The sequence below is a fragment of the Centroberyx affinis genome, unplaced genomic scaffold (assembly GCF_046629955.1).
Source record: "Centroberyx affinis isolate AG114_WGS23_722 - 3 ecotype Tasmania unplaced genomic scaffold, CSIRO-AGI_Caff_v1 ptg004259l_1, whole genome shotgun sequence".
Classification (NCBI taxonomy): Eukaryota; Metazoa; Chordata; class Actinopteri; order Beryciformes; family Berycidae; genus Centroberyx; species Centroberyx affinis.
The window spans coordinates 117459-143752 of record NW_027281988.1 but is presented as its reverse complement, the minus strand read 5'-3'; the positions used below and the strand labels follow the sequence as shown (position 1 = coordinate 143752).

General features: G+C 43.5%; 1 pseudogene; it reads left to right on the top strand.

Moving 5' to 3' along the window:
* The first annotated feature begins 2928 nt into the window (after positions 1 to 2928).
* Positions 2929 to 25600, top strand: LOC139664380 (uncharacterized; annotated as a pseudogene).
* Positions 25601 to 26294: the final 694 nt, after the last annotated feature.

Below are 26294 nucleotides of genomic sequence, written 5' to 3'. Positions count from 1 at the left end.
ACCCTCCACCTACACCACAGACAGACACGAGAGTCCTGAACTGGAGCTTTGTGCGTTTACACTGCAGATAAGTTCAGTTCCCAGTGAAGGCTGTGATGACGATATGCAGCACAGCAGCTTCTGTTTGGTCCACACTTTTATCTCTGAGTTACTCCCAGAGAAGAAGAGAGCAGAACTTTGAAGCTGTGACTGTGTCAAATCTACCTTTCTTACCGTTTAACTTTACAGACTACAGCTGGCGGAAGAGTCTTTTTAAAAAAAATTCTGACAGCTTGACTTGTTTGTGATTGACTGTGACTCTGATTTTCATACAGACAATAATAAAATATCATAAAAAAATATCTTTGATCGTGACAGATGTGTGTAAAATCTGTCACAATTAACATTAAAGTGATGGAAAATGTAAAAAAAAAATGAGCAAAAAACTCAAATCACACTGAATTGTGCGTTAATGCCTTGCTCTACCAGCTGAGCGACAGGGAATTGAACCCTAACCCGGACGGTGTCGGTGCCTTGCTCTTCCCTTTGATCTCTCCTCCACATGGAAACTTCCAGGTTTTGAGGGGTTTTTTTCCATCTCAACCCTGAAAAGCTCTCGTTCTCCCGGCCAATCAAGACTAAAAGACTGACAGCGCCATGGTAACATGAGCCCTTCTTATACGTGGGAGGGAAAAGGCATTCATTATACCTAACAGAGCCACTGGGCTGTTTCCACGGAAACTAACTATGATGTTCAGGTGTGTGTGTGTGTGTGTTTGAGCGCTGTGAGATTGCCTTGTGGTCACTGGGTTTGAGCTAGACTAAAAACATAATGTGCTGATGGAACAGGGTTGGATCGACACACACACACACCCACACATCAAAAACACGGCTGTTTGTGTGTTTAATTCAACAGGATCAACGTCACATGTTGGTCTGCAGCACAGTTTTAATAGAGAGCAGCTTCTGGGAACAGAGGCTGAGAGGCGCACACACACACACACACACACACACACACACACACACTGTATTACTATACTTGCGAGGGCCTTCATTGACTACATTCATTCCCTAACACTACTGCCTATTCTTAACCCTTACCTAAACCTAAACTTAATCCAAACTACAATCTTAACCCTAACCCTAACTAGTTGTAACCTAATCCTAATTCTATTATTAACCCAAATCCTAATTTCCCAGAGTGGGATTAATAAAGTACTACTACTACTACCATTAACCTAAACCCAATCCTAATTCTAATCTCAACTCTAAACCAAAGTCCTAGTTCTTAGTTTATTTGCACATACAAAATAATAAATACAGAAGAAGCAAGAGAATAGAATTTACAGATTGCACAGGCGAGATAAAAAATCCTTTTCTCTAAATCCTAATCTTAAACTAACTGTAACCATTCCTAATTCTACTTTTAACCCTAAACCCTAGTCCTAATCTTAAACTCAACCATTAAAAAAGCAGTCCCCATAGAAATGTAAGTATATGTATTTAAGCTTCCACACACACACGCCGGCACCTGAACACACACACACACACACACACACACACACACACACACACACACACACGCACACCCATCAATAGCCAGCACCACACCTGCTCTCTCCAACAATAGCGTTAGTCCTGGTGAAACAACACACACACACACAACATACTTGCATGTTGTTTGTCTTCATTATATTAACACAGACCTGAGAGCTGCAGGTTCACTTTAATCATCTCTGACGGCTGGAGGATCCGACAGGGCTGCGCCTCCACAGTAAGCATTACTTATTGATTCTATTGGTTGATTATTATTATTATTGATTCATATTTTCCCACTTAATCCTATTTATTTTAGTCGAAACACCAATTATAGCTCAAAATCTACCTGCATTTTGCTTTTTTTCTTCCTACATTTTACTACTGACCTTATAAAACAGTGTGTAAGAGTGTTCATCCACAACAATAGATGAGTGTGAAGATCACATTGCTTTTAAAGGATTTAAAGGAGCATTAAAGAGTAACTCAACACCAAACACCTGACATCTCATGGTAAAAAGCATGCTGCTGAAATTGCTGTCTGCTATTGGCTGATATTTGGTGCCAGGTGATGATGTCACCACCTCTTGTAAACAGAGTGTCTAGGCCTGTAGATGTGTGTATATTCAAAATATATTCAAAATACTGACATAAATACAGACATTATGTACATTTGTTGTTGTTCAGCAGTAATTTGTATTCGCTGCAGCAGAGGCCTTTGGCTATGGGTTAGCCTGAGGGTGTGTGTGTGTGTGTGTGGGGGGGGGGGGGGGATTGTATTTGATGTTAGTGTGTTTGATTATTCATTGTGTCTTTGCCTTGTGTCAGTGTGGTTATGTGTGTGTGAATACTAATAATAATATTAATAATATATAAGAAGAAGCGCCATAGATTTGAGAGTAATGGATTACACACAATATAATATAATTACAGTAATCATATTACAGTATAATGGGATTACAGTAATCAAATTACAAATAATAGGATCATAGAAAATCTGATTACCAAATAAGAAACTGTAATCTTTACTGTTACTGAAAAAATCAATAATACTATTGATTTTGAAAATAGACGGCTATTTGTCACTGCCATTTCACTGCCGTCAAGGATTTCCGAGTGGACAGTGGTTTGTCTCCAGAGAGAGTTAAAGGATAGAGGAATTCCCTACCACCGCTCCGATAACAAAGCAAAGTTATTCAAACTTTTTACAGCTTCCCGCCGTACTCGAGCCACCAAACAAACACAAAACCGTCTTCTTCGGGGTAGCGTCACCAGCACCACGCTCCACAAAATCAGGGAACCCGGGGAATCACTCCTACCAGCTCCAGGACACCAGCTTCTCACCCTACTATTACCAGCCTCCTACAGCAGCGCCTGCCCATGCCGTTTCCCTCATCAAAATCACTGGTTAAGGCGCCTGGCTCTCCAAACCAGACATCACCAGTGCCTTTAAGGTCCTCCCAATCCATCCCGACTACTGGCGTTTCTTTGGAGTACGCTGGAAACGGTCCTTCTACAGCCCCAAACTGTTCGATTCCCTCTCTGAAGCATTATGCTGGATACTCATCAATAATCACAAAATTCCATATCTAGTTCACCTCCTGGACGACTTCCTCATCATATCCCCCTCAAGGTCGCCACCGGCAAATGGTCTAATCACACTCACTTCAGTGTTTTCAGACCTTGGCGTCCCCCTTGCAGCAGAGAAAACCGAAGGCCCATCAACCTCCCTGGAATTCCTAGGAATAACCCTTGACTCTTTTCTGCTTCAGGCTTCACTGCCAATCGAAAAGCTCAACCGAATCAACCTGCTAATCGGTAACTTTCTCCTTGTCCCACTCTGCACTAAACGGCAACTGCTCTCTCTCCTGGGCCATCTGAACTTTGCCATACTCATCATCCGGCAAGGTCGTGCCTTCATCTCTCACTTACTATCACTCGCTTCAGCCGCCCCCTCACTCCTTGATACCATAGTCCTCGACAGTTCCAGCAAAGCAGAACTCCACCTCTGGCATCACCTTCTCACTAACTAGAACGGCATCACCTTCTTCTACGAAGACCACCTGACCCATCCTGATGACATCCAGTTTTACACAGATGCTGCCCCCTCTGTCGGTTTTGGGGGTTCCTATGGAGGAAGATGGTTCTCAGCCGAATGGCCTCCCGAGTTCAACTTACTCTTCCTAGGCTCCCTGCGCCCATCTTCAGCACTATATGAAAACGACCCCATCGTCATCGCCGCCCTCCTGTGGGGAAATGAATGGTCAAAAAAATCGATACTCATCTTCTCTGATACCCTTGCCGTGGTAGACATTATCAACAAAGGTCGAAGCAACCCCGCAGCCATCATGCGCCGCCTTACCTCAGTGGTTCCCAACCCAGTCCTCAAGGACCCCCTGTCCTGCAAGTTTTTATTCCATCTTTACTCTTGCACACCTGATCCCACTGGGGCCTACACACTTTCATGCTGCTCTGTTCAGGTAGATCTGTCTCTACCGATCAGCATTACACCTTAACTGGATCAGGTGCGCAAGAGTAGAGCTGGAACCAATACTTGCAGGAAAAGGGGTCCTTGAGGACTGGGTTGGGAAACACTGCCTTACCTGGTTGTCAGTCACGTTCCAATTCCTACTACGGGCCGAACACATTCCGGGCCATTCAAATTCGATTGCTGATTCTCTCTCTCGTTTCTCCTTCCAGAAATTCAGAGCCTTGGCATGCAGCATGCAGAGAGAGATCCAACTCCGATTCCACCATTTTCAGCCACAATATTCAACATTTAAACCCTACCGTTGCAGATCTCATCAATGCTTCCCAAGTCTCCATCATCAATAGCATCGCCCCTAGCACCCTCTCTTCATATTGGACAACCTGGAACTCGTACCGCGCTTTCCACAACTGTTTCCATCTCCATTTTCCCTCCTTCGACCTTGTCACACTAACTAGCTTCGTCTCCTACTCCCACCTATCAATGTCAATCAGAATACCCACCATAAAGGTTCACCATAGCAGAATCAGCTTCTTTTGTAAATTGCTGACCGGAACCTCCTGCTCTCCCTCCATACACTCTCAATCATCATTACTCCTCAGAGGCCTTCAGCGGCAAGCGTACGATCCGACTCCCCGTCGCCTTCCCCTAACTGCCGACCTACTTTCCCGCTGCATCAGCACTCTCCGTTCCGGTTACTCCTCCCCTCATGTGGAACGCACACTGGAATCCAGGTTCCTGCTTGCATTCTTCGGGTTCCTTCGGTGCTCCGAATTCACCTCCTCGTCCAACGATTTTGATCCGTCTCGCCACCCCTGCATTTCTGACCTATCCATAATCTCAGAAGATTGCCTGGCTTTCCTTCTCAAACGAAGCAAAACCAATCAACTCGGCAACCCAACTCCCATCTTTTACTTCAGACTCAACTCATACTTAAGCCCGTACGAACCTCTGATAAACCACATTCGAATCTCGCAAGCTCAGAACGCCTCCCCTTCTGACCCCGTTATTCATAACGGAGTCCGGCTATGTGGCTACCCGTTCCTGGTTTCACTCCCACCTTCGCCACATCCTCTCCATGTCTGGAATCTCCCCCAACTTGTTCTCCGGTCACTCCTTCCGTATCGGTGCCGCAACAACGGCATCACGTCAAGGAGTCCCCGATCACTTGATCAAAATCATGGGTCGTTGGGCATCCCAGGCCTATCAGCTTTACGTCCGCTCAGATCTCAAAGACCTACGGGCCGCACAGTCATCTCTTTCAGGAACCTAGGAAAGTTTTGGGGGTGTGCTGCCGTGCCCGGGAGCAAGGGGCGGATCCGTCACCGAAACCTTCCCCACACCGCAGATGATTCGCCTACATCCTCCATTCATCGCAGTCTCCTCTTCATCATTCATCATCTGTTAAATAAACATCCTCATTTGCATTCAACTGATGGTGTGGTCCTTGGCTCGTGAATTGCAGCTATATTAGCTGAAGTTCGGGAGCAGGACCACACCTCAATCACTCCTCTTCCTGTCGTTTCCCTTTAATTGCCTACCTGCCCAGCATACCTGTTCGTTCTCGTTTACGTGCCCCATCCTCCCTCCCTTTTCTCTTGATCTCTCTCGCTCTCCCTCTCTCTCCACTCCTCCTCTTTACTACAGGGCCCCCTGGGGGTCTGCTGCCGTGCCCGGGAGCAAGGGCGGACCCATCACCGAAACCTTCCTACATTCGCCTACATCCTCCATTCATCGCAGTCTCCTCTTCATCATTCATCATCTGTTAAATAAACAGCCTCATTTGCATTCAATTGATGGTGTGGTCCTTGGCTCGTGAACAGTCTGTCAATTGAAATGTGAAAAAAAAAACGTGTATTCAATTTAAATTTCTCTTGAATTTTAAAGGAATTTAGATCAAAAACGTAAAAAACGAAAATAACAATACAAAAACCTCAAAACTGCTTCGGTGTTTTAGTTTCATGTTCCAGTCGACTCCTCCTGAGTGCCGCTGTGCCTCTTCCAGCTTCTTCCTGCATTCATAGACACTGACAACAATGTTTTAGATCAGATCAGATCAGATGAACTTTAAATAATCTCCGTGGGGAAATTGAATCTTCGCTGCAGCGGGGGAATCAGATTGAGATAAGAATAGCTCAGAGAGTGTAGAAGATAACACGACACGTATTTGTAACAAATTATTGAACTTGCAAACGTATTGCATGTACAACAATATTGAATTAACATCTTGAAATAATGATAAAAAAAAAAAAAAAGGATTCTGGCGGCGACGTGATCCAGAAGTCACCGAGAGGCATCAGATTGGGCTAATGAGCCGCAGAGATCGAGCAAACTGTGATTCACATTTCACAATCGCTAATCCGTGACAGATTCCATTGTGAAAGTGTGTGTGTAAGCGTGTGTGTGTAAGCGTGTGTGTGTGTGTGTGTGTATGAATACTAAAAGCCTGATCCCCTGATTACTATGCGGCTGCTGACTTTTCCACCCCGGCTTTGAAGTGAGTAGCGCCAGAGGAGAGAAGAGATCGCACTTTGATGTGAGCGTTAGATTGGGATGACTGGGAGGGGAGGGGAGGGGAGGGGAGGGGAGGGGAGGGGGGAGGAGGGGGGACGGGACGTGGCGAAGGCGAAGGCCACATTTGGCGCCGCTCATTAAGCAGAGATACGATCCTGCAGAGGAAGAGCGGCGCTTTGTAGTCTTTCCTTTTTTTAACAGATGAATAAAAGGAGAGAGTGCCTACTGTCTCTCTCAGTTCGCTGTACGGTCACTCATTAATGTGGGTAATTAGTTTCTGGACTGTGCGTGTGTGTGTGTGAGTGTGTGTGTGTGTGTGTGTGTGAGTGTGTGTGTGTGCACCACTGGCCTGCCCCTCTGCCTAGATTATTACAACACACACTTGAACGCCGGAGGTTTCACTGTCCTCAATTTTAGAGAAACGAACACAGAAGACTGGTGGATCCACTGGGATTATTCCTCTGTAGTAAGCACTCCTTTATTGATTTTAGTGTGTGTGTGTGAGAGAGAGTGTATGTGTGTGTGTGAGAGTTTTGATGCTTCTTTTGATGCCTCCTCTTACAGTTTATTCCATTTTTACGTCATCAAAATGGGAAAATTAGCTTTAGTTTTGTGTGTGTGTGTGTGTGAGAGAGTTTATGAGTGTGTGTGTGTGTGTGTGTGTCGATGCCCCTCCTTAACTCCATCATCCAATCATCAAAGGATAATCAACTGATCATTACCTGGGGTGCATTTGTCCATCCGTCACACATGATATCTCTGACATCACTGATCAGATTTTGATGAAACTGAGGAGAATTGATGCGTCTCACCACTGTGTTCCAGTATTTATGAAATGACACTGATTGGATGTGTAGTGTGGAATAAAAAATGAACCTTTCAATTTGTGTAAAGGCTAAATCAACTGTGATTCAGAGCTTTGCGTGTGTGTGTGTGTGTGTGTCTGTAAATGCACATATGTATTCATGCATCCGTTCATAGTGTGTGTGTGTGTGTGTGTGTGTGTGTGTGTTTGTAAGCGTGTCTTCATGAGTGTGTCTGACAGAGGGAGCGTACAAGAATCCCAGTGTGATCATGTGTATGTATTTGCATATATACTGTCCTGTGTGTGTGTGTGTGTGTGTGTGTGTGTGTGAGGAGCAGGTGTGAGGCCAGACTTTGACCCAGGGTTTCTTCCTGTCCATCTGTATCCAGACAGTGGGAGGCTCTGAGGCTCCAACACTGGGCTCTCTGTCTGTCAGCAGCTGAGAGGGGAACCCCGCTTTCCCCCTGGGGTCCAAACCAGACCAGGAACACTCACTGTCCGAAAAACCACCGAGGCTTAACCGGCGAGCGTTTGACGGACGGTGACGGTCTAGCGTTTTGTCAGCCAAGCCCTTAAATCACCTATTATTATTTTAAAAAGCAGCGTGAGTGCCGCTATCAAAGTCAAGTTTATTTGTATAGATCTTAAAGGACCATAAGCACACTTAACTCCAACAAGCAGTGAATGACCCCTCACGTGCAATATGATGAACTGTCTTTCTAGGGCAACCTACTGGATCTAGTGCAATAATTACATTTATTCTAGTGCAATAATTACATTTATTGTAGTGCAATAATTACATTTATTGTAGTGCAATAATTACATTCATACTAGTGCAATAATTACATTTATTCTAGTGCAATAATTACTCTCATACTAGTGCAATAATTACATTTATTCTAGTGCAATAAGTACACTTATTCTAGTGCAAAATGACATTGTATTTATTTATTTTAGAACCTGTGTTGTTGGCTGTGGATGTTTGTTTGCTGAGGTTGTTTTGTTTTGTTTCTGTTTTGTTTCCCTGTGTCTTTTAATTGCACTGATCAGGAGTAGCGCTCCTAATTTCATTGTATTCTGTACAATGATTATAAAGGCTTTCTATTTCTATTTCTAGAAGTTTGGTGATTTTGAACCTATATAGGCCTATAATGAGTCTCTTCATCCCTGTAGTACTTGGACCCACAGACAGTATTGTCTCCAGTCAGCTGTCAGTTGAAGCAGTGAGCTCTGCTGCCTCTTGCTGCAACAATGAGTCCAAACTGTTTGTCAAAATATCTCCAGAAAAGCCGTTTGTGTCTCCACAGGAGAGTCGAGAGGAAACAGAAAAGTTGCAAAGTACATAAATTAAAATTATCTCTGATTTCATGACTCAGTTCCTCCTAATCAGGAAATCATGGAACTATTTTCCTCTGCCGCAGCACAGACCGCTGTGGGGTGAAAGGCGGTTCCTGGTGGAGTGATCTAGTTCTGGACGGTCAGGTCAGATTGTGAACAGTAGAGTTCGGTAGAAGACGATCCGCTGAGTGGAAATGGTGCGGTGCCGCTGCTTGATATTTTGACAAACCCTGTTTCCAAGTACTAAAGGTATATAAGAACAAAGAAGAAACAAATTATATATAGGTCCAAAGTCGTCAAACTTGTCCTTTAATCAGAGTTACAGTCTCAAATGGCTTCACAACGCAGATATTGTGAAAAAATAAATGAAACCCCTCCCAACCTTAGACCTTCAATGGCAACAAGGAACAAAAATGAAAGGAAAAAACCCTAAATACTGATAATAAAATGAGAATAAAGAAAAAAAAAAACAGGATAAACAGGATGAGAAGGCCTGGATCTGGAGCGTGGGCTTCAACACTGACTCCGTCACCATCGTCATCAAGGAGTAGGTGAGGAAAGAGTAGGTGTTGTTGTTTTTAAAGGTGAACTAAAAAGCAGTGGTAGTCAGAGGAGAAGTCCTTTCATGCTGCATCTACCGTGTTTTAATACTGCAAAGATTTCCCAGACATCTGTTTGTGGGAGTGGAAAGTGGGACATCTCTATGCAGAATAAATGTCTGTCAGAAATATGGTCCAGCCTCATAATAGGGAGCTGAAGTTTGGATTGACTTCCCCCTCTGTCAGTGTATGGAGGGTTACTTCATATCAGCAATCTAAAAAGTATATGGCTTTTATTTTGAAATATGTTGTAGCGAGCATCAACACATCTCGCTTGGCTTAATTTAACAAAATCCCCCCCAAAAAATCCAATAATCCATTCAGTATTATTTACATGAACGACAAAATTAGCTCCCGAACTACACTACCCAGCATGCTTTTAGCTAGCTGGAATGTCCCCCCCCCCCACCCTCCCACTTTGGAAGTGTTGTGAACGTCGTGTGGATGGATGAAAGCAGATTGGGTCGTGTGTTGCATGATGTTATCAGTAGTTTTAACTTTTAATTCATGGTTTCACGTATAAGTCCCTTTAAATGTTTGTTTATCCAGTTGGAAAGCATCGTCCAGACCAGCGGGATATATGATGATGTTGCCAGATCTCGCGAGAGTGTGTTGGACAGGTCTCCAACAAAGTTAATTTTCTCCTGATTTGTCTGTCTGAAAAATGCCATTTTAGAGTCAGAATGTTCAGAAGATATGTGGCTTGTGAAAAACAGGTCCAATATTTACTTCGGTTACTATGGGGCGAAAGAATCGGTCATAATCTGTGCTCACGTTCACTTCTCCCATTGGAGTGAATAGACTCAGGACCTGGACCAGGTACCCTAAAGGGGCGGGGCAGTGGAGAAACCCACGTGACACAGATACAGGAAATGACTCACAGTTGCGCCGTCTCGTTTCTAAACCGTCTCTGGCTGAACTCAGACTTTAGTGAAGTCCCAAACTGCATCTGACAGTCTGTTCCCTGCTGGAGGATCAGCTGCTGTCAACAGTTGGTTCATTCTACGTTGTCGTTCTCCATTGGTACAAATGCTGCATTCCATTGTACTCTAAACACTGAAAAAAAACCCCAAAAAAACGACTTCCAACACGGAAAAGTGCAACAGAACAGTCGTTCAAGTCGGAATTCCCAGTCGGAAATTCGGGCAAGATCTATTCCACCCGAGTTCTCTGACTTAAACACATCTGACATCACAGCATCAATTTGTACTTAATAAAACTTGATTTTACTGTAGTTTTTGTGTTAGGAAAACGTGTTGCAACAACTTTGTAATTGACATTTTTTATGTAATTCATTATTAGAAGTCTTTGCTAGTATGAACTAGCCTGCTAATGTTACCCGAGCATTGTCAGATAGCTTAGTGGGCAAAAACTGCTGCGTCCATGTTTTCCCGAGAAGACTCACTGGAACGCATTTAGATCGGAAGTCCGGAATTCCAACTCTGAACTATCTGACTTCCGACTTCCAATGGAATGCAGCATATGTCTTTTCTGGAAGTTTCTAGGTTCTAAAATAACAGAAACGTGCAAGTCGTCTAAAAGCTTACGCTCTGTTGTGTGCTGAGGTGAATCTCAACACCATTTGTTGCTTTGTTTAGTTACAGAAGAGAGAGAATACTTTGCGCTCAATAGAAAATCACGTTAGCCACTTAGCCGTCGACCACAGTAAGGCTTTGGCCTAACGGAATTGTATCCAATTCCGGCCACTCGGTCACTCGCGTAATTTGTTTACCGGCATTTTTATACGGAGTTCCCAACCGAAAGCTAAGTGACATAAATTCATACACATTTCAGAAGCTAGGTATCAAATTTCATAAATATCTATACACATTTAAGCATATAAAACACTAAGTTACGAACTTAGTCACGAACAATTAGTGGGAAGCCTTAAATCCCACTTTGGGCGAGAGTTACTTCATGTAGAGAATCGGTATCGGCTGATAAATGGAAAAATAAGAGCTCTGAGTACATAGCCTGCACTTCTTACAAGTATCTGTAACATGGTGAAGGTACAGGAAGGGTTAATAAAGGGTTAATATCGAGTATATGAATACACCGACACGGACAAAAGTATGTGTCCGGAACTGGATGCGGATTTTGAATCTCAAAAATAGGTGCGCTATCATCCATTTGCAGGGACTGGAAGAAAATCAATTAGCCTACAAGTTAAGGTAAAAGCGATATTAAACTTTAAAAAAGACAGATGGAGGATTGTTAATTTATGAGAAACTTCAGCGAAAACAGTACAGGATGAAATATATTGTGATTTTTTTGGTCATATGCTGTCCAGAATTGGATGCTCTGATGCTACACTTCTGCTTCAGCTCCCTGTTGGGGCGGTGTCCTATGTTCACTTACTATAGGAAGGAAGGTCCATCAAACCCTACAGCAAACAGAAAGCAGCTTACAGCCTCGCTTTGTGATTTAGCCTGTTAAAACAAGTGTATTTTTTTTTTTTTTACATAAACTCTTGCCTAGTGCAGCTTTACTAAAAGGCAGATATCGGCCTGATATATCAGTCTAACCTCGCCGCTGAAGCACCTCAGCTGCAGTCACACAGCACAGTTATGACATTTGAAATGCGGCTACTCCTACATGGTAAAAAAACAAAAAACAAAAAATCATCAAAAAAATCGGAGCGTTTCTGACACGCACCCACACACGTTTCTGTCTTCCTTTTCATTATCTCGACCGACGACTCGTGCACGCCAAAGCACGTGCACGCTCGTTTTTTTTTAACTGCCTCGTATATATATTCACATCCAACGAAACCAAATTATAACATACGCAGGATTAAAAATATTACAGATGTTCCACGTGGTTTAAGGACGTTTAAGGACATGGAAAGCGCCGTCTCCGCCACACGAACCGGCGGCCTATTATAGCAGACACTAAAGAGGATGTTTGCTTGTTATTTTGGTGCCAAACACACTCACTCACTCTCTCTCTCTCTCTCTCTCACACACACACACACACACACACACACACACACAGTGGATGTTTTCGGTGTAGATTAACAACGTACAACTGGAAAGCGTGGGAGCTTAGATTCCCGAAACAACGGTTACAAAGACATCAGGGTGAAAAAAAAAAAAAAGGTGGCATATGGAATAAATTACAGAACGGTATTACATCCTCGCACTCGCTCTCCTTCTCCCACACACACACACACACACACACACACACACACACACACACACACACACAAACACACTGCACAATATAGAAACTGCTGCACAAATACCCACTCGCCCACACACACACACACACACACACACACACACACTCCTACGCCGAGTCCTTTCTTCGGCGGCGGCTCTCTGCAGGATGCGGACTCGTCTCCGTTCGCTTCCATTGATTCGGTCGTCTCTACTCTGAGGGTTGCCGTGGAAACGAGCGGTGCGTTTCTATTCATGTGTTTTGAAGGAGGCTCTGCCGCCTCATTGAGGCTGGAGTAGTACGCCTTAAATCACCTCTGCTCTCTCTCTCTCTCTCCCCGTTTATTTCTCCCATGCTCTCCTTCTTCTTCTTCCTCTCTGTCTGGTTTGCACTCGTCTTTTTGCTCGCTCCAACTTTCTCTCCTTCTCCTTGACTCCTTCCTCTACTTTCTCATCTCATCTCTTTCTATTTTTGTTCGCTTTTATCTCTCCTCCACTCTCTTTTGTCTACTTTTCTCCTCCCTTTCTTTATCTCTAGTTTATCTGTCTTATCTCTCCCTTCTCTTTCTTCCCTCTCTTTCCATTGGTTTCTCCCACTCGTCTTCTCTTTATTGATTTCGGTCTGATTTTCACTTACTTGTTTGCTGGCTCCCTTTCTCTCTTCTCATCTCATCACTTTTCTACTTTTTCTCCTGCCCTCTCTCTTTCCTTTCTTCCTCTCTGTCTCTCTGCTCTCACCTCTCTACATCTTTCTTTCTACTCACTTTTTCCTCGTCTCCTCGTTCCCACCATTTCTCTCCTCTTGTTTCTGTCTCCTCTCTCTCCATTTGTTTCTCCCATTCTCTTCTTTTTCTTGATTTCCGTCTGGTTTTCACTCATCTGTTTCCTTCTCTTTCTACTTTCTCAACTCTTTGCTTTCTATTTTTGTCCTCTTTCTCTCTCTCTCCTCTATCTACTCTGTTGACTCTTTTCTCTTTCTCCTGTTTCTTCTCTTTCCCCTCTTTCTCCTGTTTCTTCTCTTTCCCCTCTCTCTCTCTGTTTCCTGCTGCCACTTTAACGAAAAACACAAGACTTCAGTATCCATGCGTCCATAATTGTTTAGCGCAAAATATCAGAGGCCTCGTCTGTGAATAGCAGTGAGAGAAGAAACGTTATGTGACGCATTTCAAGGACACTCCTCCACAGAGAGGTCAGGGGTCAGGGTCGGCCTCAGAGCAGCAGTGCTGGTAGGGATTCAGGTCCAGATTCACTCAGACTGACCTTATTCCCACAGCTGCCATTTTAAGCTTAACGTCACACATCTGGCATATGCTGGAGAAAACATCAAAATCAATGGACAAAATCAATATGGATTACATGAAGTCAGAGTCACAGTCACTTCTCACATTAAAGGAAAAAATAAGCTTCTCTTGTTGGACAATGAATGAAGATACTAATTGAAAAACACTGTTTTGATAAATGGAGCCATCATCGTCAGCACTGATTTAATTAAAGTTTGTGTGTTGTATAAACATTGCCCGTCAAGTGCTGTTGAGCAACTCACTGAATTGCTGGAAAACAGACTGAGGCTCTGTTCAGCTCTGAGGTACTGACCTTATTCACACAGCAGCCATTTATTAGTTGGTACACTACTAGCTAGCTGGTAGCTATAGCAACAATGGACTAAATATATAAAAATTTGAACCTGTATCCCTCTGGATTCTGGAGATCCAGTTGTCTCTCATGTTTTTCAGTGTGAATCTGTGAAATGATAAATATTTGTATGATGCATCTTGGTTCACAGCAGACAAGGCTGGGCTGCACTTGCTCTTCAGGTAGAGTTTCAAAATGGCCGCCGTGTGAATAAGGTCAACAGCAACTTGTGCAAACACTCTTGAGCAAGGGACTGACGGAAACTCGAATACTAAAGTATCCCTCGTTCTGTCTGTGTATCACATTTACCATGCGTACTTTGTGTCTGTGCTTGCTTGCTTGCGTGTGTGTGTGTGTGTGTGTGTGTGTGTGTGTGTGTGGCCGTGCGCGCGTGCACGTGTCCAGGCTGTCTGTTCATGTGGTCAGATCACTGTGTCATTGTGTGTCCCCTCTCCCTCTCCCTGCCAGTCACCCCGGAGGCCATCGGCTTCCTGTCGGCGGTGGGCGTCTTCGTCGTGGCGCTGGCCGTCCTCTTCCTCTTCATCAACAAGAAGCTGTGTTTCTCCCGTGTCGGCGGGCTGCCCTGCCTGGAGCAGCACGGCCGCCGCAGGAAAGGCCGGCCAGGAGTCCGCCAGGGGCTCGGTGAGTGAAGCACAACTCTCCCCGCAAACCACACCGACATGAGCTCTTAAAGGAATAGTCATCAAATCCTGTCATCATCTCCTCCCCCTCATGCCAGTTGAAACACAGGTGAAGTTTGTCCATATAACACACAGGGAGGCTGCAGCACAACTCCATAGCAGCCTTCTCCAAAACAACTGAAGTCAGTGGGGACCAGTTCTTCAGAGTTCCAAAAAGACCTACAGTATATTTACACCATCATTTAGTGCAAATCTGAACTACAGCTGATTGATTTGCAACAAATAATGGTGTATAGGTCTTTCTATTCACAGTGTGATTGTTTGGCTGTTTTTGTTTTGGAGCTCTAAAGAACAGGTCCCCATTGACTTCAGTTGTTTTGGAGAAGGCTGCTACCAAGTTGTTCTGGCAGCCTCCCTGTGTGTTATATGGACTAACAAATTTCACCTGTGTTTCATTTGGCATGAGGGGGAGTAGATGATGACAGGATTTTCATTTTTGGGTGAACTATTCCTTGAAAGTCATGAAATGAGCACGAACTCTGAAACGCAGATTTACCTGCTGTGGACACAAATTATGTGAGAAAATTACATTCCTCCACCAAGAATTCGATTCTGTGACAAAAACATGATTTGGACACGACATTTTCAGCTAAAGGTTGGCTAACAGTTCAGTTTAGGAACTAAAACAACTTGGTTAAGGTTTGGGTTGAGGTCATGGTTAGACAAAAAAATTATATTTGACTCTAACCCTTTCTACAAGGTGGGAATTGAACTCTGGTCTCCAGCACTGAAGTCAATCTCATCTGTCCATCCACAACACCCTTACTTTCCACTGAGCTACTTCAATGTGACTCTACTTTTTGTTTATAGTCGTGTAACTCTTTCATGCTGGGAAACACCACCAACACGTAATTTGCTGTTAACAGGTCGTGTTCAGTTCATGTATTTGTGTGAGATCAATCTCTGAACCCATCGTCTATCGGTCTGACGACAATTAGACTCTGGGGGCGACGGCCAATATTTCGGGGTTTCCGGTGTAGCCAGCGGACATCCGGGCCAAGACTTCCTCTTTCATGCTCCGGTCATTGTTTACAGTCCGATTAGCAACTTGAGACGCGAGAATGGAGTCGGAGTTGAGAGACGACGTCTCATATGCGTCTCATATGTTTATAGAGATTAGCCGAAATGTCGTCTGGACCTAAAAAACTTGTGAAACAATCCGGTCGTAGACGTCGTCTCTCAACTCCAACTCCATTCTCGTGTCTCAAGTTGCTAATCGGACTGTAAACAATGACCGGCGCACAGAAGAGGAAGTCTTGGCCCGGATGTCCGCTGGCTACACCGGAAACCCCAAAATATTGGCCGTCGCCCCCAGAGTCTAATTGTCGTCAGACCGATAGACGATGGGTTCAGAGATTGGTGTGAGATCAAGTTGAAACAAACTGTTAGCTAGCTAACAAGCCAGCAGGCTAATTCAGCAAAGACACTGCTGTTAATGTGAACATGCTAACGCTAGCTGCTACTAGCTACGTTAGCATCAGATGTGTTAACAAGAGAGTGATGGTTAGCTGACCAGATACTATGGTTAGCTAGCTAACAAGCTGACATTATCTAAACACTAAATCAATCAAATGGATCAGTGATGAAATGATCACTGCAGTCAGAAACAGACAGAAATTAACCGTCTGTTCAGTTCGTGGGTGGAGGGAAGAGGAGGCGGATAAGGGGAGGGAGGGTGGAAAATAAGTGACAGGTGGAGGTGAGGAGAGAGGAGAGGAGAGAGAGAAAAAGAGCGAGGAGAGAGGGGATGGAGGGGGAGAAAAGGGGAACGGGGAGAGGGAGGAGAGAGAGGGGAAAGGGAGGGTGATAGGTGTCCAAGTTATTTATGTGAGAGAGAGAGAGAGAGAGAGACTTGGATGGAGAGAGATAAGAGAAATGGGAGACGGAGGGAGAGAGAGAGAGGCGTGGGCGAGTGTGTATTTGTACAGTGGTTTCTGTGGGCGAGTGAGTATGAGAGAGAGAGAGATGACTGCCATCAAGCCCTGCAGGAGTTCACATTAAAAATATTAACATTGCAGCACACTGGGGAAAGATGTAGGAGGAAAGAGGACATGCAGAAAAAAACTAGAGAACAAGATATTGATTTGTAATTTTTCTTCTGGTTTAAGGATGTTAACTAGTAACAGGTCATTCTTTCCTATCCTACTTGTCAAACACCCAAAGTAAAGATTACTAAAGGTTAACTAAATGTTTAATTAAAGTTTTGTTTGTGACCAGAAGGCTGCCAGTCTGAATCCCCAGACTGGGCAGCAGAAGACTGGTTACACTGGGCCGCTTCCATGTGTGTAACTGTATGAATGTGAAGCGTCAGGTGTGACCAAGTCAACTTCACTTGAGTCCCAAGTCAGTCTCAAATCTTGAGGCACAAGTCCAAGTCAAGTCCATGTCATTAATGTCAAGTCTCAAGTCTAAATGTAGAACAGCAACTCAAGTCAGAACAAATCAAGAGTCCAGTATCAATTTAATATCGTAAAGAAAATTAAATATCTAGGACTTTTCAATGCAATATGGTTTTAATAGGATAAAAACTTGGTAAGAGCATCATGAGTTTGATTTCTATAATCAGTTTCAACTTCAATAAATTCAATCATTCCATACAAATTCAGAAAACAGAATTTAAATTCAGTCGTCTGCTGGAACAAATCTCATCACTTTCAATCTAAGTCATTTACACAAACACAAGATCTCAAGTCAAGACTTTAGAAACCTTTTCAAGTCATCAGAGTACAAGTCAGAGTCGAGTCCCAAGTCAGCAGAACCCAAGTCAAGTCCAGTCTCAAGTCTTCTCTTCATGCATCAAGTCAAGTCTCAGGCAGTTAAAATTGATTTTGATCAATTTTCTGATTTTCCACCTTGCCACTGCGCTCAAAGTTCTACGGAGTAGAGCCCTGCATTGGGATTGGGATCCTGTGGGTCCTGTGGGTCCCGCGGGACCCAACGCAAATCTCACGGGAGCGGGCGGTTTTAACGTTGCTGCGGGCGGGAACGGGCGGTCGATAACACACACATTGCGGGAGCGGGCGGTAATGATCAGAAATCCAGCAGGAGCGGGCGGGAGAAAAACAGTCCCGCGCAGGGCTCTACTACGGAGCCCCTAAAGTCCCGAAAAGTGATATTTTTTTTATCAACAAGTCTTAATTAGAAGATAATTAACTTGTGCGTACAAGTTAAAAAAATATCACCATGTTCCCACAAGATAATTAACTTGTGCGCACAAGATAAAAAAATATCACCTTTCAGGACTTTAGGGGCTCCATAAAGTTCAAATGATTTGAACTTTTCCTCAATCAGATGACAGCTTTGTGCGGTGTACAAAGCACTAAAAATGGAGGAGAAGTTAATATTGTGAGTTGTACAACACACCATTACTGTAAAATGTTGCCACAACCTCGGGGAAAAATACATTTTGCTTTTTGATTTTAGCAATAGTACCTTCCTCACATGAACAACTCATCATCTGCTGCTTTAGCTTTAGGCTGGGAGGGAAAAAGAAAGAGAGAAAAAACTCACACTTCCACTACCAGAGTGACTGGCCCCGGGTACGGGCCGACGCGGTCCCATCCCACTTGTCAAACAGTGAGCGAACACTCAGTCCCTCCTGGTTGGTTCCTCGCTCACCTGCAGCAGGTAGAGGAGGCGTCGCTCTCCTCTGGTATTTCCAGTTAAGTTTCCTGAGCAAACAACACATCCTGTTAGGACGCTGAAAGCCTTCAGACGCTCAAATCCTCAGGAGGTTTCTGATCCAAGGTAGGGGCTCTTAAACATTCTCAACCCGTTTGAATCAAATTGAGTGAGTGTAGTCTAAAGCTGGGAGTTAGGCTCATTGAATACACTCCTAGTTCTGCAGCGAACAGTGAAAAGCTTGGTTAATGTCAGGTTTATGATCACTCTTAATCGTGTGTCATTTTCAACACACCCAGTGTCTTGAATTTGGGATGACACACATTTGGGCTGCTTTGAAACACAGAGGGTTAGAGTTACAAAATGACACAACATGCAGTATGTATTTTGTCGATGCTAGCACAAACAGAACTTATAAACAAAGTGAGTTCATTGACTGTAACACTACTTTTGTCATATACCGTCTGCCTCGTCCATGTGTGGAAGGCTTTTTCTACATAGGTCGTACAGAAAGACGCCTGAGGGATCAATAAATATGCCATTAGAATTAGGAATTGCGATTACCCCATGGCTAGAGACTTTAGTGAACGCCACAATGCTAATGATTCTTTACTGCGCATAGAGGGCATTGAGCACATTAAGCCTTTGGTCAGGGGGGGGGGTGAGAGAATACGGAAACTTAACCAAAGGGAAGCTTTTTGGATCCATCGCCTGGATGCGTTACAGTATCCTGGTCTCAATGAGGATATAGACTTCACGTTTTCTGTAATTTTTTCTCTGTATAGGCTCTCCTTTTTTCTCACAGCCTATGAAAAACCTATATATGGGTACCTATTTCCCGTTGATGATGTACATGTAATATTTCTGTGTAATCTCATCTCATGTTTTATTTATATATTTGTTTTCATTATTTTCAATTTGTTTCACCTGTCATGTTATTATCTAGGTCATGTGACTGCCTCCCATTGGCTGTTGCTATTATATAGGTGAGGCCACACCCGTGTTGTCTGTGTTTAAAGCCCTGAAGAAGACCTACAGTGGTCGAAACATGTTGGCTTTTTTAATGATTTAGCCACTACAATAAAGGCTTTTTAAGTATTTTCTTCCTCGTGGTTATATTTTTATATTTGGAGTGCCTGGATTGTTCTTTTGTTTGTACTGTTGTTTGTAGTATGTTGGTATTAATATGTGGTGTTGAAAAAGCCCTCTGGCTTTTTTGTGTCTTTTAATCCTCGACAATTTTAAAAATCTTATATGGGGACTGTTATCATGATCAGCCTATCATGTATGTTTTTCAAATTTTGTCTAATAAATCTATCTATTTATCTATCTAAAAGTAGCAGAAATGTGTGTTGTCCCAAACTTTAACTGTATGCCTCAAAGGTTGAAAGACACTTACTTGCTGGGCCCAAACATGTTCAACAAACATGGACTACAAGTAAGGGATAATGTACAGCAAGCCGGTCATTATTATCCCGCTTATTACACCACTGCTTACCAAAGACATTAACCATTTCACACAAAATATTGATTTAAATTGATTTTATTACAAGCTAAAGTAATTTACAGGTTTCCGCCAAACAGCTGGTCCAGCAGGATTGTCTGCAGAAACCAGGGAGTAATGTTAATTTGATTAGAAATAAACAAAATCATCCACACTTCTTGACTGCAGATTGATTGATAGGATTAAAGTGAAATTGTGGTTATGAGTGATGTTATGATCAGAACGGAGTATTCAATATCGGCAAGTCATGGATGTTTTTAAAGACTTAGTACCGTGTTATTTTCTGCTAAAGTGCTTTTTGTCTTATACATCGAAAACACTTGCCAGTGTAGATTAGTTTGCTTATTGAGTTGTTTACTGCAGTGATTCTCAACCTTTTTCATATCAAGGACCCCTAATTTAGCCCACATTTGGGCCACAGACCCCCATTTGATGAGATTTTGTCTCTCAGACCCAAATCTGAGTATATTTTTATTGTCAGATATGATTTTGTCCAGAATTCCATGACTATCTGTATTGTAGGTAGAGAGATAACAGTGAAAGCATGATCGAAACAGTCATTCTTCCACATTCTCTAATTGTGTTAACTTCTTGTAAATTAAATAATGGTGAAGTTTAACAATTCACCAATTTGCTGGGGACCCCCTGGAACCCCCTCAAGGACCCCTGGTGGTCCCCGGACCCCACCTTGAGAACCACTGGTTTACTGTATCGACTGACACTAGAAATCAACAAAACCAGCCGGACTTCTTGACTGTGGAGTGAAATTATTAGATGTGAAACAGTGGTTTGTTATTCAGAAATAACAGATTTCACAGTGCCTTCATTGGCCAATCAGAATTGAGTATTAAATATTGGCCTGTCATAAATGTGTTTAAAGGCCTAGTACTGTCTAGATTCCTAAACCACTTTTCATCATACACATCAGAAATGCTTTACTTTGTAGTTTGTATATATCGAGTTAGTTACTGTATCGTGTGAACTCTCAAAAAGGATTGCGTGATTTTCAACAAGTCACAATATAATGTTAATTAAAATATATGATGTGTCTGTATGTGTTGCTTTTATCATGATAAACAGTAAACATCCCAAACTGAACACATGGATGGTGTTGAAAATGACACTTCCTTTTTACAGAGTGTCATTTGTAGCTCGGAAATGCTTTTCAGCGTAAATTAGTTTGTGTGTTGAGTCAGTATATCGACTAGTTGGCAGCCAAATGACTCTGCCTGGCCTCTTCTGTATGGCTCTGTGTGTGTGTGTGTGTGTGTGTGTGTGTGTTGAGTGTGAGAGGCCGGCTATAGAGACGAGACTCAGTGAAGAGGGATATTGACCGGACCTGTAGACTCAGCAGGAATCATGACTGAAGGCGAAATGAAAGGCTTTACCAGAAGAGCGGAGTAGTATCTGGAGAAACAGTGTTGAATGGACCAGTAGCTGAGTGTTTTTATGCAGAATATGATGTATCCCACTGCTATAATTGGAGAGCGGTTTGTGTGGTTGTGTATTTGTGTGTCCCGAGAGGAGAGGAGGAGAGGAGACGAGGAGAGGAGAGGAGAGGAGAGGAGGAGAGGACACAAGGACAGGACAGGAGAAGAGGAGAGGACAGGAGACGAGGAGAGGAGATGAGGAGAGGAAAGGAGAGAAGAGGAGGAGAGGAAAGGAGAGGAGGAGAGGAGAGCAGAAGAGGAGAAAGGAGACGAGAGGAGAGGAGGAGAGCAGGAGAATAGGAGAGGAGACAAGGAGAAGTGAGGAGAGGAGAGCAGGAGAATAGGAGAGGAAAGGAGAGGAGGAGAGGAGAGGAGACAAGGAGAGGAGAGCAGGAGAATAGGAGAGGAAAGGAGAGGAGAGGAGGCAAGGAGAGAGGAGAGGAAAGGAGAGGAGACAAGGAGAGGAGGAGGTTATAAATTCTAGTCTAAATAGAAAAGCTGAACGAAAATATACTCAATATTGTGAAAACGTTTTTATGCTCGCTTGATGCGGAAAGTTTTTTTGTCAATAGTGAAAGTGCAATAAATAGAGATGGAAATGTAGATGTTGAATGAATAATGACCTAAGCTTGGTTCAGTCTCATTGCACAGCAAATTCAACAATTTAAAAGTGGCTTTGGATATTTTGAAAGACTATCTGTAAAATATCTGTCCATCACGACCGCCTGGTAATATCACACTCGCACTCATGGTTGTTCAACCGTTTGTTGTTGGATTAAAACATCGACAGTTGTCATTGTAAATAAGAATTTGTTCTTAATTAACTTTCATATTGACATAAAGGTTTTCATCTTCAGTCAGCATCAAATGTGGCAACAACTTGCACAATACTAATCAATTCTTGAAATACTCTCCGTACACTCAGGAAGCCGATTTATTTGCTTCAAACCCAGCTGATGGAAATGCACCTTGTTTGCATATTTTTTGCGACATTTCAAAAGTTTGCTTAAATTTCGCTTGGCGGTTGGATGGAAACGTATCTACTCATACCCTTATACTGAGTTACACCCCTTTTACACACACACGGTCTCACGGCAGTTTGTGAAATAGTCACGAAATTTAATCTATTGATTTGTGTACATGGACACGATTGTTCCATTTTTTTTGTGACACTCAGCACGACTTTCAAACTAATGTGTTTCAATTGGAAGTATCTTTCATGCCTGCAACACGTTTTTTTTTTTGCTGTCAGTCGGGACTCAGGAAGTAGTGTGACATTGAAATAAAACGGTGGCCAGTCAGGGTGTTGTGGTCGGGGGGGAGGATGGGCGAATACGTTTGCCTTAAATGCCGACGGCCGGGGTTTGATTCCCAGCGTGTTCAAAGTACATTTCAACCATAAGCCACATTTAAATTTTTAACTAATGTTTTTCTTATTTAACCATGATCAAACCATTTCTCTAACCTTAACCAAGTTGTTTTAGTTGCCTAACCATAACCGTAACACAAGTTGTTTTACTTGCCAAAACTTACGTTTTCAAATTCGTGGTGGAGGAACGTTTTTTAGGTCGTGTTCATTTCATGAAAAAAATGGCAAAATCGTGTCCATGTACACGAATCAATAGATTACATTTTTGTGACTATTTCACGAACTGCCGTGAGACCGGGTTGTTTACACACACATGACACAGCACTGGATAGATAGATAGATAGATAGATAGATAGATAGATAGATAGATAGTACAGCATTTTTCTTGCATGGTGAGCTGATGGTTGAGTCTGTGTTGTTGCCTGATGCTGGCTGACATGTTCATTTGAGTGTGTAGGAAATGTAGTTAGACTCTGATTGCTCTGGACAGAACCGTCATTAAAAAACAGACGAGTGCAGATGGACGCAGACCGTCGGAGCCACTATCTGGCTTTCTTCATGCCTGCTAGGACTACAAAGTTATCAGTTCTTACCGTTTTACACTCTGTTGACCGCAGACAGTCGAATATGTCAAAGTCGGCATTAACTAACATCATGACAGACTGAACGGAAATACAGAACGGATGCATTTGTGACCCCGTGTGATCTAAGCCGTGAGATATCAGTGGTTGGATGAAAACCTATATTCTTATATTAAGGATACCATAAAATAATAAGGTTTTGTGATCCCATAGCCAACAAACCCATTCAAATTGTATAATTGCATGAACACATGGATGTCATCCTGAAAACGAGACTGAAAAGTGGACTTGAAAAAGTATAAATGGTCTGTACGTTTTTGTATGTGTGTGTGTGTGTTTGCATACATATTTGTGTGGATGTGTCTGAGAACATGTGCGCCCTATGCATATATGTATTTGTGTAAGAGTGTGTGAGTGTGTGTGTGTGTGTACGTGTGTGTATGCGAACCTAAATTTGCATGTAACCATTGAGCTACATCTACTCTACTACACACTCGAAGCTTCCGCCTCCAAATCCCTGGAGAAGACAGAAGTTGACTCGTGTGTCAATGATAAATCAATCAGCCAACACACTCGCCCACTCAGAGAAACCGTCCTGCTCTGCTGGTTGCCATGGCGATCGCTCAGGTAGACGGTGGGGGGGGGGTATTTTGTTCTCGGTGACCTGAGGCGGGGCGGACCGCCTCTGTGTCTCCGTTACCGCGTCGTTCACTCAGCTGTTGCTCGCCAATTATGGACAGATTACGAAGCGAGTGGAGCGACCCTCCACCCCCGGTGTTAATGTGTTTTTATAAATGAGAGAAACAGTTTGCAGGGGTGTTAGAGAGAGGGAGAGAGAGAGAGAGAGAGAGCAGGGTTTGATATGCCTCCTCCACGCGTTCTCATCTCAGCAATTACAGGCTCAGCAGATCTTAAGGGGGCAATAACTCAGATTTTTACTGCCCCGTTTCACACAATGACCATAATACACCTGCGGGGGGTTGACGGGGTTTTTGATCACTAACAGCGACTCCAATGACTTGGCAAAAAGCTGTAGATTTCTGGCTTTCAAAACTCACTTTCTGGCCTGTAGTCTCCCCGTATTCAAATGATGTCGGGTCTTAATTCGGAAGAGAGCAGAGGAGAGGAGAGGACGAGAGGAGAGGAAACAAGGAGAAGAGAGGAGAGGAGACAAGGAGAAGAGAGCAGAGGAGAGAGGAGAGGACAGGAGACGAGGAGAGGAGACAAGGAGAGGAGAGGACAGGAGACAAGGAGAGGAGGAGAGGAGACAAGGAGAGGAAAGGAGGGGAGAGGAGACAAGGAGAGGAAGAGGTTATAAATTCTAGTTACTCAGATGCAGGGTCTGTTTAGGAACAAAAGCCCGAGTGAGCGAACTATGAAAGCTGGAAACAAAAAGCTCGTTCTCAAGGCAAAATAGCAAATGACAAAGCAGTTTTATTATTCCAGCATTCTCCATGGTGATATTTCACCTCTTTCACCTCTTCACTACATGTTTCTGTTGGATGTCTGCTCTTAAAAGCTAGCTTACTCCAGGCTCCTCCTGTTGTGAAAATGTGGCTTTATTGTTTTCCTCAATTACAGACCAGCGTACCTCAAGTGGATGAGGGGGGGGGGGGGGTCTGTTCCAGAGACTTGTATAGGAGTAGATAAGTTCTATTTATGTTGTCACAATTCCTATTGATCGCCTATAGAGATCGATGATGTTCATAGATTACTTAAGGTTTTCTCACAAATACAATTATGTTTTGTCTTTTTGCTTCATTTTCCTGCCGTCTGGCTTTTCCCTTGTAGTTGTTGCAGATCTCTCCTCCTCTCCTCTCCCCTCTCTTCATCTCCTTGTCTCCTCTCCTCTCTCCTCGTCTCCTCTCCTCTCTCCTCCTCACCTCTCCTTGTTTCCTCTCCTCTCTCCTCCTCGTTTCCTCTCCTCTCCTTGTTTCCTCTCCTCACCTCTCCTCTCACTTGTTGCCCTTTCACAGTTTTGCTCCTGCACTCTCCCAGCCTTTTTCCTCTTTGTCAACTCCTATATTTCCCTCTGTGTGTGTGTGTGTGTGTGTGTGTGTGTGTGTGTGTGTGTGTGTGTGTGACCTCTCCCTCCAGTGAACAGCTACGGCGACGAAGACGACGACGCCTCCAGCTCCTCCGACAGCGAAGACGAGATCCTGAAGCAGTTTGAGATCTCCGTGTCGCGCTCGCAGAGTTTCCGATCCGCCGCGGCGAGCGGCGCCGAGCCTCCGTCCCGCGCCAGCCAGCCGGCGCCGGGCCGACGCCACAGGTTCACCCGCCTGCTGTCGGACCAGGAGGAGGGCAGCACCGAGCCATCGGACTGCGAAGGTGGTGTGTTGTGACGAAATCTGTATCCCCAACGTGATAAAAAGTTATGAAATGGAGGTGCCCTGGTGGCTCACCGAGTAGGGCGCGTACCATTTGGCTCAGGCCTTCCCGCAGTGACCTGGGTTCAAATCCGACCCGTGGTCTTTGCTGCATCTCCTTCCCTTGCTTTCTCTCCCATACCTTCCTGTCTCTCTCTCACTGTATCTCTCAAATAAAGCATAAAATGCCAAAATAAATCTTTAAAAAAAAAAAAAAAGTCATGAAATGAGCACGAACTCTGAAACGCAGATTTACATGCTGTGGACACGAATTATGTGAAAATTACGTTCCTCCACGACAAAGTGAATTCTGTGATAAAAACACGAATTAGACACGACATTTTAGTTTAGTTTAGTAATTTATTTATTTAACAGGGGCCGTGCACAACACAACCGTTGGGCCAGAGTTAGCTATATAGCTAATTTACATCTGCAGTCCCTGGGCAGGAAGATATTAAAAACAACACAGTCCAATACAAACAATACAATACAATACAAACAATTAAAAACAATACAATTAGCAAAGTTTACAAACAGTACATCACGTATAAAACAACGTCATACAAAATATACATTATAGTCTCCATGTCGGAGAACAGTTGGTTCCATACAAAGATTTAGATCAGTGATCACATGATTGATGGCTAACAGTTAAGTTTAGGTCACTAAA